Raw genomic sequence first — 14,008 nt, 5'->3', positions numbered from 1 at the left:
CCTAGAGGGCCACATGTAGCCTTGAGGCTGCAGGTTCCCCACCTCTGGCATCCAAGTCCTTATTTTCAAAACCTCATGAGATGTGTGTAAATTTCCAATACTACTGAGAGTTTTTTTTTTAAAATTGCAAAATTCTCTCCAAATAAGAGCTTCCTGATTCTTCCTTCTTCTGGAGGAATTCCTGAGCTCAGTTGCATTTTTTTGTGTCTTTTTTTTTCTTTTCTTAATCATTGAATTTCACCTTTTTAGCTCCCTAAGTCACATCTCCCTCTGAAGTGACTAGAGCCTTCACTTTCATTCACACATGAGTTCATACCTTGACTTTTCTGAGACAAAGAGGCTCTGTGCTTTCAGATGTGTTTTCTACCTGGCACTGTGTTTTTTCATTACTTTATTACTAAGTATACTTCATGTTTTGATGGGCTAAGTGGCAGCTTTGAAAGTACATGGATAGAAACTCCCTTACAACGGTTTCTGTAGATTAGGAAATTCAAGAAGGTATAACAACAATAAAAAATTAGAGAACTTGAGTTGGAAGTTACGTCAAAGGCTATTTAATCCAACCAATATGTGAATGAAGAATGCCTTCTTAAAGTATAAGCATCACCCAAATATGGAGTAGTACATTATAATGCACCTACTCTGTTCAGAACACTGTGGTGAGGAGGGACTCTAAAAATTTGGATGAGATATGGATGGATTTCTATCCTCATGGAGCTTACAATCTAGTGTGGAGATGAGACACAGAAATACAGATGACAATAATATATACTATTACATGACAAAGTACATCAGATATGTAAAAAATATTGTGTGGTGCTTGACAGGAAAGGTCATTGCTGTACTGGAATTAGAGGAAGGCTTCATGGAAATAGTGACATTTCAATTTGACCTTGAAAGATGGATAGGACCTCAACAGGCAAGTGTGTGTGGGGTTTGGGGAGGACATTCAAGGCATATAGTAGAGTATGAAAAAAGGCACAAGGTAAGGTAGGCTCTAGGATGTTTTCTAGGGAAAGGAGAAGGCAGAGAGTCGCATGGTTTAGGAGGGGCACAATACAATATAATGTTGGAAAGATAAACCAGGATTTGTTTGTAGGAGGCAAAGGAATTTTAAGTTTACTTGAGAGGCGATTGGGAGTCACTGGAGATTTTTAAGCATAAGAGTAAATGGAAAGGTCTCTTCATAGAGAAAATTAGCCCAGCACCAGTATCAATAAGATTGGAGAGAGAAGACAGTAGAAGTAGGAAAACCTGTTAGGAAATTACTGTGATTATTCAGGTGACTTGCAAAGAGAGCCTATGCTAAAAGGGTGGCAGTGGGAATGAGGAGGGTGGGACATGTTTGAGAGGTGATGAAGTCAAGAACCCAGCTATCTGTCGAGATTTTGAGGTCATGCTAAATGGTTCTATTCTAGGCTGCCCTTAAAGAAATGGACAGGGGGAGAAAAGTTTTTGCTTAGTGTGTCAGTAAAAATGTAGGGATAGCAAATTCTGGGAAGTGCTTACAACACACCTTGAAATTGTGGTCTTCTGGTATATGTGCATGTGTGTGTGTGTGTATGTGTGTGTGTGTGTGTGTGTTGTAGAAAGGGACACAAATATTACCTGTCCTTAATTTGACTGGTTGGTAAATCCATAAGGTATCTAGGAAGAATTCAATCACTTTTGGGTATAACCAAGCGAGAAGAAGGTTACTGTCTTGGAAGAGAAGATAGACCTGTATCCTTGTGGTTTGAAGTTTAAAGAGCCTGGGCTCAGATTATTAGGTGAGTGACACTTGGACATGTAAAATCTTGTACTTTTAAATTATAGTAACTGGGCTTTGGACTTAAAACAGTTGGTTATTAAAGAGTATGCCTGGAGGGAGGGGGCACAGCTAGGTGGCACAGTGAATAGAGCACCGACCCTGGAGTCAGGAGGACCTGAGTTCAAATTCGGCTTCAGACACCTTGGGCAAGTCACTTAACCCCAATTGCCTTGGCCTCTCCCCTCCAAAAAGAAAAAAAGAGTATGCCTCAGACCCACAATGCAACATTTCTGGAGGAACATTTGGTTTGAGTTCTAAAGGAAAAAGAGAAATTCAATGGGTAAAGAAGGTGAAGGAGGACATTGCAGGAATGGTGAATAGAAAAGGCTTAGAAACTCTGGTATGATGCCAGAATGGTAGGGTGATACTAGATTGAAGAGGGCCTTGCATTAGGGATTGTGAATGGTGGAGGGCAAAATAATATTAACTTGCCTTAGTAGGCAGTGGGGAACGGCTGATGATTTTATAGCAGAGGAAGAACAGGATCAGGTCTCTTCATAAGGATAATTTGCTTAACAGGAACACAAAGAATGGATTAAGGGTGGGAGAGAGACAGAGAAGCAGGAAGCTCTGCAGTATTTTAGGTAGATGATAATTAGGGCACACACCAGAATGGTAGCTATGGGAATAGAAAAGCAGGGATGGATGTGAGAGATACAACAGAAGTGGATTTAATAGGACTTAGTAACCAAGGAATCAAAATAGTATCAACATTCATATATAGAATGCTGGATGAAAGGGGGACAAAGCTGGACAAAGGAGATTTTTTTCTCTGCTTCCTCCCTTCTTCCCTGCCTCCTTTCCTTCTTTTCCCCTTCCCTTCTTTCCCCCCCTCCTTTCTTCCCTTCCTCTTTCTCTCTCCCTTAGTTTTTCTCTTTCTTCTTCCCTTCCTCCCAGCCTCTCTCCCTCCATCCCTCCCATTCTCTTTTTCTTCCTTCCACCCTCCCTCCCTCTCCCTTATTTTTTCTCTTCTTTCTTCTCTCCCTCTAATTCTCCCTTTCTCTTTTCCTTCCTCCCTTCCTTGATTCCTTCCTTCCTTCTCCTTCCCTCAATCTCTTTTTTCTCTCTCTTTCTGAACAGTATTAGCTCTTTCAACAATTATTTATGGAACGCCTATGTACTGGGTGCTATGAAATTATGAAAAATAAAAGATGAACCCTGGTAATTGGTCTTCAAATCTGGTTGAGTAGATAAAAACTAATAACAAAATGCTAAATAATATATTATGAAGCTATATGATTAGGGGTTTCATGGTGTAGCAGGAAGAGCACTGGACTTGGAGGCAGACCTGGGTTTGAATCTCACATCTAGCAGTTACTAACTTTGTGACCATAGACAAGTCACAGCCTTTTTGAGCCTTGGCTTCCTCTGCTGTAAGTTGGGGGTAATATTGTATTTGTAATATCCCAACCTCACAGAGTAAGAATCCAATGAGAGACTATATGGGGCTTTGTAACCACTGAATCCAACTGCAATCTCAGCTCTTATTTTTGTCAGGCAGCCAGGTAGCACAGTGGATAGGGTACTGGGCTTGGAGTCACAAAGACCTGAACTCAAATCTCACCTCAAACACTAGCTGCATGACCCTGGACAAGTCACTTAGCCTCTTACCCTCAGTTCCCTCATCTGTTAAGTGGGAATAATAATAGGACCAACCTCATTTGGTTGTTGTGGGGAACCAGTGAGATAATACCTGTGAAGTGCTTTGTAAACCTTAAAGCATTATATAAATGCTATTATTGTCATAGACTGTATTGAGTAAATGATACACTTAACAGGTACTGCTGGAGAAGGGAGAAAATTCACTGTACTGTGGTCTGTAACAAGTTTAGCTGTGGAAGTGGGTCTTAAGGTAGATAAGCTATCAATAAGTGAGAAGGGGTGAGGCATTCCAGGTAGAAGCAGAGTATAAATGAAGCTTGGACATAGGCATGAGTGAAGTATAGTTACAGTCCTAATGAGAGAGGCTTTGTTTTGGGGAGTGGAAAACATTATGGAAGTGTAGAGCAGCAGTTCTTCAAGTGTGGTTTGTGGGCCCCTTGGTTCCCCCAAGACCCTTTCAAAGGGTCCATGTATTCAGAACTATTTTCATAATAATAGTAAAACATTATTTATCTATAAAAACACTCCTAGGACCCCTTTTCAACCATATATCTTTGTAAGGCCAGATTTTCTTCATATATATCAACCAAAACAACATATCACAACAGATTGAATGCAGAAACAGAAAAAAAGATACAGCTGTCTTCTATCAAGTTAGACATTAAAGAGATTTGCAAAAAATGTGTAAAACCATGCCATTCTTTTCACTATCTTTATTTGAAAATGGAGATTTTTCATTAAAATGTTATTTATGTTAATATGCAACGGCTTATTATTATTATTTAAAAATGAACTAATAAATAAACATTTTAAATGTATCAGTTTTAATTTCCAAATTGGTATATATCAATAGATATAATCCACACAAACAAAAGCTCTTTGAGTCCTTAATAATTTTTAAGAGTATAAAGGGTTCCTGAGACCCCCCTAAACCCCAACCACTGTAGAAAACAAGTCACAGTTGTTATGAATTAAGTCCTGTTTATCTTTGATCTTCTGAAAGATGTCTTAGTGTAGTTTCAATATAAATATTTCTGTTTGTATGTTTTTAAACCTCATAGATTTAGTCAAATCCCTCAAGCAGTGATTTTGAAACCACGAATCTCAAATCACATGTGGCTCTTTCACATTTAACCAGAGGCTCTTAAAGACCTCTAATTTCTGTATTAGAATATTATCTTATATTAGACCCTATGTAGCACAAATAGAAATCATGTGGCTCTTTAACTTTTTGGTGATTGCAAAAGTGACTTGAGTCAATGAAATAGAAGTACCATTCAAATTCTTCCAATGCTGTACTTGTTTGTAATAGGCATATAACAAATGCTTGTTGAATCAAATCTTCTTGACAGCCCCTGAAGCAAAGAAGACTAAAAATGATACCAAATATTTGGTTATAACTAAAGAGTAGCTTTCAAGTAAAATTTACCTTCTTTTTAACCCAACAATTTAGAGGAACAATGAATGAATTAAAAATGGACTTGAGCATAAGGCTTTTAAGAGAAGGTCATTGAAAAATGTTAGCCATGAGTATGCCCTGAAGCTATACAAGTAAATCTAATACCTGGACAACTGGTCCAAGAGACTGGCTAAACACTGTTCCTTGAAAGAGGCTGTGCCGGAGATGCGGGCTGTCAATCAGTGCCAGCTTAGATCAGTATCACATTGCCTCCAGAAGATGATTGGCACTCAGGTAAGAGATTTCCTATGAACAGATGGCTGCTGAAAAGTCACCTGAAGCCCACCATTGTTTGGAAACTGATTTTCAAGTGCTTTTTAGTTTTTGTGACCAAAAGAGAAAAAAAAAAACATCAGAAAGAGCTGTCCTTTCAAATTGGGTATAACCCTTGGTTCCGTGGGCTGCTCTTTCCAGAAGCCCAAAACCAAACCAAACCAAAACAACACCCCCCCAAACCAAAAGCAAAACCTAAAACAAACCCTATTAATTAATCTCTATTAATTAATATTAATGTAAATTAATATTAAAGTCTGTTACTAGTATGAAATACATGTTGAAAATAATTAGTTTATCAAGCATGTATAATGTTTAAATCTTCTTACTAAAACACCTTTTTTTTTTGGCCTTTTCTTTTTTGGAGGGCAATTGGGGTTAAGTGACTTGCCAAAAGTCACACGGCTAATTTTTGTGTTAAGTGTCTGAGGCCAGATTTGAACTCAGTTCCTTCTGACTCCAGGGCTGGTGCTCTAATCACTGCACCACCTAGCCGCCCCCTGAAACACCTTTTATAAAAAAAATCAGATTAGGGAAATAGTTGTTGTAGAATAATTGGATATTGTTTTTCCAGTTACATAATATCTTTCCTCAGTAAATTGAAAAGCAAGGAAAACCTTTTTTGAAATTTATTTATTTATTTTTGGTGGGAAGGGAGAGAGTTATTTCTCAGCCCTGAAACTGATCCTGAAAAATGCTGTTGAAATCCTGCTCCTAATAGTAAGTCTCTAAAAATAAATTTTCTTGTTTTTAATGGTCTTTGCCCCACTGAATGGTTGTGCTGCTGTTACACATATGGACATAAGTGTACATATCTTACAATATGAGAACTACATCTAATTCAGATTCTAAAGTACAAAAATAAATGTTCATTTTTGAGCTTAAATGGCCTCATCATTTGCTGGATTTTAGGTATATATTTGAAAATATAGCAACCTTTTCATTCCTTCCCCCAATAAATTAGAACCACTAACTATAGCATTTGGAATAAAGGCTCCATGAGTTTTAGGAATTTGAAAATGAGGAAGAGACTTGATCAGTTTCTCTTACTCCTTTCAATTTATTTCTTCCTTTATTCCAATTTATTCCTATTTATTATTTGGTGGCAAAGGTCTATTCATATTTAGAGGATACATGCCAATTATTTGGCAAGTGCCATGAGAATGGCTTTAGTATGTCCTACTAATTGGGGAGGCAAAGACTTTACAGAGGTGCTTATGTATTTTTCCTTGGGATTCTGCACATGAAATGATGACTTGGGTTTGATAGGAGAGAAAAACTTCCCTTATGCAAAGATCTTAACAAGGGGCTATAGGCCTTATTAATATATCCACCATGCATTCAGTCATTTTCAGTCATGGAGTTTTCTTGGCAGATATCCTGGAATGGTTTGCCATTTCTTTCTCCGATTTATTTGACAGATGAGGAAACTGAGGCAAATAGGCTTAAGTGACTTGCCCAGGGTCACACAGCTAGTAAGTGTCTGAGGTCAAAATGAAACACAGAAAGATGAGTCTTCTTGACTCTAGGCCCAGCACTCTATCCACTGTGCCACCTATAGCTACAGCAAAATGAATGAATGAGAAAGGCTAACAGGACATTAGTAACTACAAATAGCAGTGTAGCCTTAGATGATTTGTTAATTTTTTTCTTTACACTTAACATTACTTTATACTATTGTTGGAATATGATGTCTAAATCTAGCCTCAACATCTCATAGAGACATGGGGTATTTGGAGAGGGCTCAAAGGAGAGCCATGATGATACTTAAAGAGCTGGAGAATAGGTTGATGAAGAGAGACTAAAGGCACTGGAATTATTTGGCCCTAAAAAGTCTGATGCTTGATTTAATATTGTCATAGGTATATGATAGGTTATTATTATTATTTTTTAAAAAGGTGACCAGCTGTTCTCCATTTCCAATAAGGACAAAACAAGAGGAAACAGACTTGAACCACAGCACAAGCATTTGGGTTAGATAAGAGATTAAGACCATGTAGGCACTCAGGTGTATTAGATGCTATAATAGCTTTTGGCATGAAGAAGGTGGAGACTCTTCTTTAAAGGTCTTTAAAAATAGGAGATTTTGATCTGTTAGGAGTGATATGTAATCCTGTTTTAAGGTGAGGAGATGGACTAGATAATTTCTATAAATCTTTTCTACTCACGTGATTTTGTATAATCACTGTTTCCAGAAAGTCTAATAATCCAGTAGCATGAACAGTGGCTCTAATTCTATACAGTGCCAGTGTCCAAAAAGGCTTTTTAGACTCTTGGATTTGCACAGGCATAAAATTATGATGTCATTAAATATATTAGTTGTAAGTCTCAAATATCCACACAGCTATTGAAATGCATTCATGTCAAGTTTTCAAGTTTTTTTCTTGACACTTTTTTTGTTTATACAGATGATGACTGGATCTAAGTTTTGCATACAGGGTTTTTCCTGACTATTTAGCAAATGTGACTCTAAAATTTGTATTTATTATATGCAAACACATAAACTATCTATGGTTTTATCAGTGTATGGAATTTCTGGTGTGGGAACTCCCTACACCAACATAAATGCAACTTGCCTATGCTTTAGTAGATAAGTTTTAGGGAATTGCTTGAGATATATTCTAGCTGCTCCCATTTCTCAGCTCCAGGCATATTCCTGGCTATCACCCAAGCCTGGAATGCTTTCCCTTCTTAACTCTGTCTACTGGCCTCCCAGGCTTCCTTTAATTACCAAATGTCATTATTGTTCAACCTTCATTCTGAAAGAAGACTGATGATATTCCTAGAGTGCTGTCTTGACTTGCAGTTGAATTGGATTTAAGGGAGCCAGAACCATCTTCTCTCAATTTTTACCTAGCCCTTAGTCATTGAAAGGATATTGCACGAGACAAACTGAGACCTAATCACCTGTATCCGGGACCATCTCAAGTTGTCTTGACTTATGTCTTGCCACCAAATAAAATCTCATCTTTTACTGGAAGCCTTCTCCAACCTCTCCTAATCCTAGTTCCTTCCTTCCGTTACTTATTTCCTATTTATCTTGTATATATCTAGCTTTGTATATTTGTTTGCATGTTGTTTCCTCCATTTGTCTCCTTAAAGGTAGAGATTGATTTTAATTCATTTTGTATTCCCTGCACTTAGCACAGTGCCTGGCTCATGGTAGGCACTTGATTGATTGATTAATTTGTTAATGTTTATTGATTGAAAGACTTGGGCAGGTTCACACAACTTCTAAGTGTCAGATACAGGATTTGAACTCAGGTCTTCCTGATTCTAAACCCAGTTTTCTATCTACTTGTTTTTCTGTTTACTATATATATTATATACTATAAGTTACACAACTTAATTTTAAAATTTAAAAATAGCTAAGTTTTCCTAAAAATCATGTTACAGCTTTGCCAATCCATCCCCCCTTCCCCCACAAGGCCTCTGGACTCAGAAAGTCTGGGTTCAGTCCTTAGAGCTTAACCCCAAAGGTTTTTGTGTTTGACTCACTGACCCTACCAGGGTTAATTAAAAATCATTTCTAAAATAAAATTGAAATATGAAATATTGTATCTAGTTTTTACCAAAGTGGGGTCCCACTCTGATATAGGATATACTGTATAGTATGGGCTTTTTATAAGACAGCCTTTATATCTCCCATGGTAGAAAATGCATGACATCAAAAACTCATTAGAGCCCAGGAACAACAGAAACATAAAGCACTCAAAAAACCCATTGGCCACCACCCTTCCCACTCACCTAAGGAAGCTGAAGATATTTCAGGATTGCTTGACAGATAGTCCTCACTCATGTGCCATTTGAGTAACTCACAGCAATATCATGGAAGGTTGGTGAGGTCTGTATCTCCTGGTTCCACATTACATGGCTTTAGTTCTCTAACAACTAAATAGTCCTCTTCCTCTTCCATCCATTCCAGGAACTCTCTCACTAGAAGGAGGCCCCTGCCCCTGGAACCACTCTGGGCTTTGATGGATGAGCTTTTGCTTTATCTTGCTGAGAACCAGGCCTCCCTGACTCACTTCCCAGTTATACTTTTTGAGCCTTGTCACCACCCTGCAAACCCCCTTTCCAGCCCTCCTTTATGTTTTCATAGATTTGTTTCCTTAGAGCTTAACACATTATTTGGCACATACTAAATGCTTATTAAATGCTCTATCTATCTATCTATCTATCTATCTATCTATCTATCTATCTATCTATCTATCTATCTATCATTCAATCCCCTACTCCTTCTGGGAATCTAACAGAGAAAGCTAGGAAAAAAAAAAAGAATCAAGTAGTTTCACTGTTTACTCTTAGAGGTCAGGAGAAAGATCTATATCTTGTCAGGTCTCTGACAAGAGCCCATTTCCACCCTCCTGGTTGCTAGTAATTTTGGAAGTAATGCTTGTCACCAGAAGAGTTCCTTGTGCCTTCTCAGCCAAAGGCCTATAATCCTCAAATTGAATGAGTTCCCTTACCTATTCCTTTAATTCAATTTTAAAATTTTTATTGGTTCAAGCATTTAAGATATTCAGATGTCAGCATGCTTAGAGGGTAGGAGAATAACTTTCTATTATGAAATTTTAAAAAATGGTTACAACATTTGCTGTTAAGTGTTAATTGGAAAACTGAAGAGTTGAATGAAAAACATTTAGTGGAAACGTTAATATTTTTAGTAGGAAAAAGTGCCTTCAAATGTGCACTAGATAATAGAAAAATTAATGAGAGATAGAGGAAGTGTTGGCGTGGTTGTTTAGGGACTTGAGAGTCATTAGAATAAAACTCATTCTCACATTTGCATACCCTCTTCCTGGAGCATTAATCACTCACTAGAAAGCCTGCCTCTAGGTTGGAGGTGTCTGTCACCACTTGGAGGTAGTTTAGTGGGGAATGAAAGCAGTTTTCAGATAAAAGGAAGCTGTCACAAAAACGAATCCATCTGAATCAAAATAAACAGTGGTTGCGTCTGACAATTACATACAAACTAGGTAGGCACCAGCCTTAAGATAATAAAATGTTTTCCTTCCAGCTGGATGTCTGTTTTAAATCTGCCTGGAACTCCTTCTATCTCTCATCTAGTCCCCAAATAATAAGGCATTCATACCATCTTGTAAAATTATGGACTCAATGGTTATGCTCAAATATGGTGTTTTTTTTTTTTTTCACACGAGGTTTGGGAGCAAGTTTCCTCACCTATAAAATGAAAAGGCTGATCTTTAAGGATCTTTTAACTCTGGGATATTGCAAAGGATTTCCAAAAAAAGGTGGTTGTTTTCAGGCCTAAGGAAGTAATCTCCATAGATCATGGATAGACATCAGAAAATTGAGTGATAATTTTTTTTGTCACATTCAGTTTTATTGATGTGTTTTGTTTTTACATTAAAACATTTATAGATTACCTCTACTGTGAGAGGTCTCTTGTAATAAAACAAAATAATGACCTCATCTTAAAGGGCATGCAGCACTTCAGATCTGTAGCATCTCCTTCCACATTTCTATTAAAAAAAATAACAATCTATTTTCTCTCCTTCATACCCCACTCCATTAAAAAGAAAAGAAAAAAAATTCTTATAACTAATATACATAGTCAAGTAAAACAAATCCTCCAAATGACTGATTACCAAATAAACATACGTCTCATTCTGTACTCCAACTTTATCACCTCTCTGTCATGGATAGCATGTTTTATCATTAATCCTCTGGAATTATGAATTCATTGTATTATTCATAATTCTTACATTTTCCAAAGTTGTTTCAACAGTGTTGTTTTTATTGTATAAAGTGTTCTCTTGGTTCTGCTTATTTAATTCTTCATCAGTAAGTTAAAGTATTTTTATAAAGTACTCTACTTCTGTAAAAGGTATTATGTCAGGCAGATGAGAATTAAATAGAACTGCTAAAAAGGGTCAGGTCTTAGGAAAATGCTTCTTTCTAATGCTATTCATCAATTGGTAAGCAAGCATTTTAAGAACACCTTCCTATATACCAGCTGTTGTGCTGATCCTTGTGAATAAAAAACCAATAAGGACAAAGTCTGTCCCTCCAAGGAACTTACGTACCACTCAGGGCTACAATATGTTCACAAGCAAATTCAGGAAATATATAAAATAAATATACAATGATTGGAGGGAGAGGAAGGCAGCGAGTCAGTCAATAAGCACTTGCTCTGTGTCTGTGTGATGATAAACACTGACCAGACTCTACCTTTAAAGAGAGATCATTCTAATAGAGGAGGCAACAGGCAAATAGATAGGTGGCTATAAGACATGTACAAAGAAAATGGAAAGGAACCTGAGAGGGCACAGCAGGGGCAGCTGGGGGCACCTTGAGGTGAATCTTGAAAGAAACCAGAAAAACCAAGAGATGGGAGGGCAGAGCATTCTATCCGAAGTGGGGGAAGGGGAAAAGGGAGGGGGTATATATAATCAATTCAAAGGTAGGCATAGGTCAGTGTGGCCCATTTGTAAAGGGGGTAAAGGGAGAAAAGTATAAGACTGGAAGGATAGGAAGGCGACCCAAAATAAAGAGCTTTAAAATGCCAGACAGAAAACAAACTGGGAGATTGGGGGGTAATAGGAAAAGTCTCTTGAAGGAAGTGGAACTTGAGCTGACCTTTGGGTCTCGGGCATGTACTAACTATATGATCCTGGGCAAGTCACTTAACCTTATTTGCCTCAGTTTCCTCATCTGTCAAATGAGCTGGAGAAGGAAATGGCTACTTGTCAAGAAGACCACAAATGGGGTCATGTAGACATGACTGAAAGCCTTAACAGAAAGGTTTTAAAGGGGAGGAAAAACATTCCAGGAATATGCTACAGCAAACCCCACGCTACCTACAGCCCACCAAAGGAATTCTGGCAGCTGTCATGTGACCATGTGACAGCTGCCGGAATTCCTTTGGCAGGTTGGGTGTGGTGCCCACGTGCCTGCTACAGCCTGTGAAAAGGTGTTGAGGCGGGAACTAGTAGGCTTTTATTAAGTGCCTACCACGTGGCAATGTGCTAAGTGCTGCGAATGCAAAGAAAGGCATATGATAGTCTCTGCTCTCAAGGAGCTCACAGTCCAATGGGGGAGACAACACAAAAACAACTGCATAGATAAAAGATGTCTATGTGATAATGGGAATCAGCAAAGGAAACACACCGGCGTTAAGGGGAACAGGAAAGGCTTCTTGTGGAAGGTGGGATTTCAGTCAGGAATTGACAGTTAAGGAGGAAAGAACAGCAATGAGAATAATGGGCTTAGAGGTCCTTTAACAGAGGAGCCCGTATTTTATTTTGAGAGAATGAGGTTCTTGAGTAGGGGACTGACATCATCATACCTGTAATTTAGAATCATCCATTTGGCAGCTGCATGGAGGATATATGTTGGAGTAGTAGAGATACAGGGAGACCAGCTATAAAGGGTATGATGGTAATTTAGAGAAGAAATGATGGGAGTTTGATGAGTGATTGTGGTGAGCAATGAGAACAGATGTGAAGAGAGATTGTCAGGAGGTAGAATTGATAGGATTTTGCAATATATTGGACACAAGGGGCAAGTGAGAGTGAAGAGAACGTGAGGATGATGGAGGTTTTGAACCTCAGTGTCCAGAGGAATTGTGGTGCTCAAAATAGAAACATAGAATCTAGGAAGAGGAATGGTTTTAGGGGGAAAGATTATGAGTTCTGCGTTGGACCCATTGAATTAAAAAAGCCCAAGGAGAAATCCAGATATGACTATGGTTGGTTGTGGTACCAACACATATTGAATAATGAATAATGGTACCAAGTATGTAGTTGGTAATGTGGCACTTGTGTTCAGGAAAGAGAAAAGGGGTGGTTGTAGGTTTGAAAGTTGTCTGCAATGGTGAGAATTCATGGGAGTTGATTGGATCACTGAGAGTGTAGAGAGAGAATAGAAGTGGGCTCAGGAAAAAGCTCCAGGGCACACTTACATATAAGGGGCAGGGCATGGCTCCTCTTGCAGAGGAGACTGAGAAAGAAATGTCTGACAGTTAGGAAGAAAGCCACAAGAGAAGAGTGTTACAAAACTCAGAGAGGAAGAAGTATCTAGAAGAAAGTGATCAAAAGTGCCAGATGCTGCAGAAAGGTCAAGATGGATGGTCCATGGTATGACAAAGAGTCAGGCATGACTAAACAATAACAACAAGGATAAAGACTTAGAAAGACTATTGGAATGGCCAATAAAGAGATCATCCATGACCTTGGAGAGAATAGTTCCACTTGAGTGGTGGGAATGGAAACAAAGTTGTAGGGGTCTGAGAAAGGAGTGGAAGGTCAGGAAGTTCAGTCAAAGTGTAGAGATAAGTCTTTCTAGGCATTTAGCTAAAAAGGATAAGAGATACAGCAGACAGTAACTTAAAGGGATGGTAGGATCAAGTAAAGGACAGCTAGGTGGCACAGTGGATAGAGTACCAGGCCTGGATTCAGGAAGATTCATCTTCCTGAGTTCAAATGTGGCCTCAGACACTTACCAGCTGTGTGACTCTGGGCAAGGCCCTGTTCAGATCAGTTTTCTTATTTGTAAAATGAGTTGGAGAAGATGGCAAGCCACTCTAGTACCTTTGCCAAGAAAACCCTAATGGGATCACAAAGAGTGACTGAAAGAGCCTCATGACTGAAGAACAACTAAGGGTAAAGTAATTTGTTTTGTTTTGTCCCCCTCTTCCCCGCCCTTCCCCCCACCCCTCCCATGGGGGGATTTGGACATTTAAAGATAGTAGGGAAGAATTCAATATGTAAAGAGAATTTGAACATTAAGGAGAAAGGATGATCTAAGAACCAATATGCCAGAAAGACTAACATTGGCAAGAACTGTCTCATCCTCTAAGACTTTAGCAAAGGATGGAAAACGAAGGGTTTGAAGTATGA

This window comes from Petaurus breviceps, unplaced genomic scaffold, assembly GCF_028583685.1.
Source record: "Petaurus breviceps papuanus isolate PSGF00001 unplaced genomic scaffold, PetGlider_PUasm1.0 189, whole genome shotgun sequence".
NCBI lineage: Eukaryota > Metazoa > Chordata > Mammalia > Diprotodontia > Petauridae > Petaurus > Petaurus breviceps.
This window is presented reverse-complemented; position numbering follows the sequence as displayed.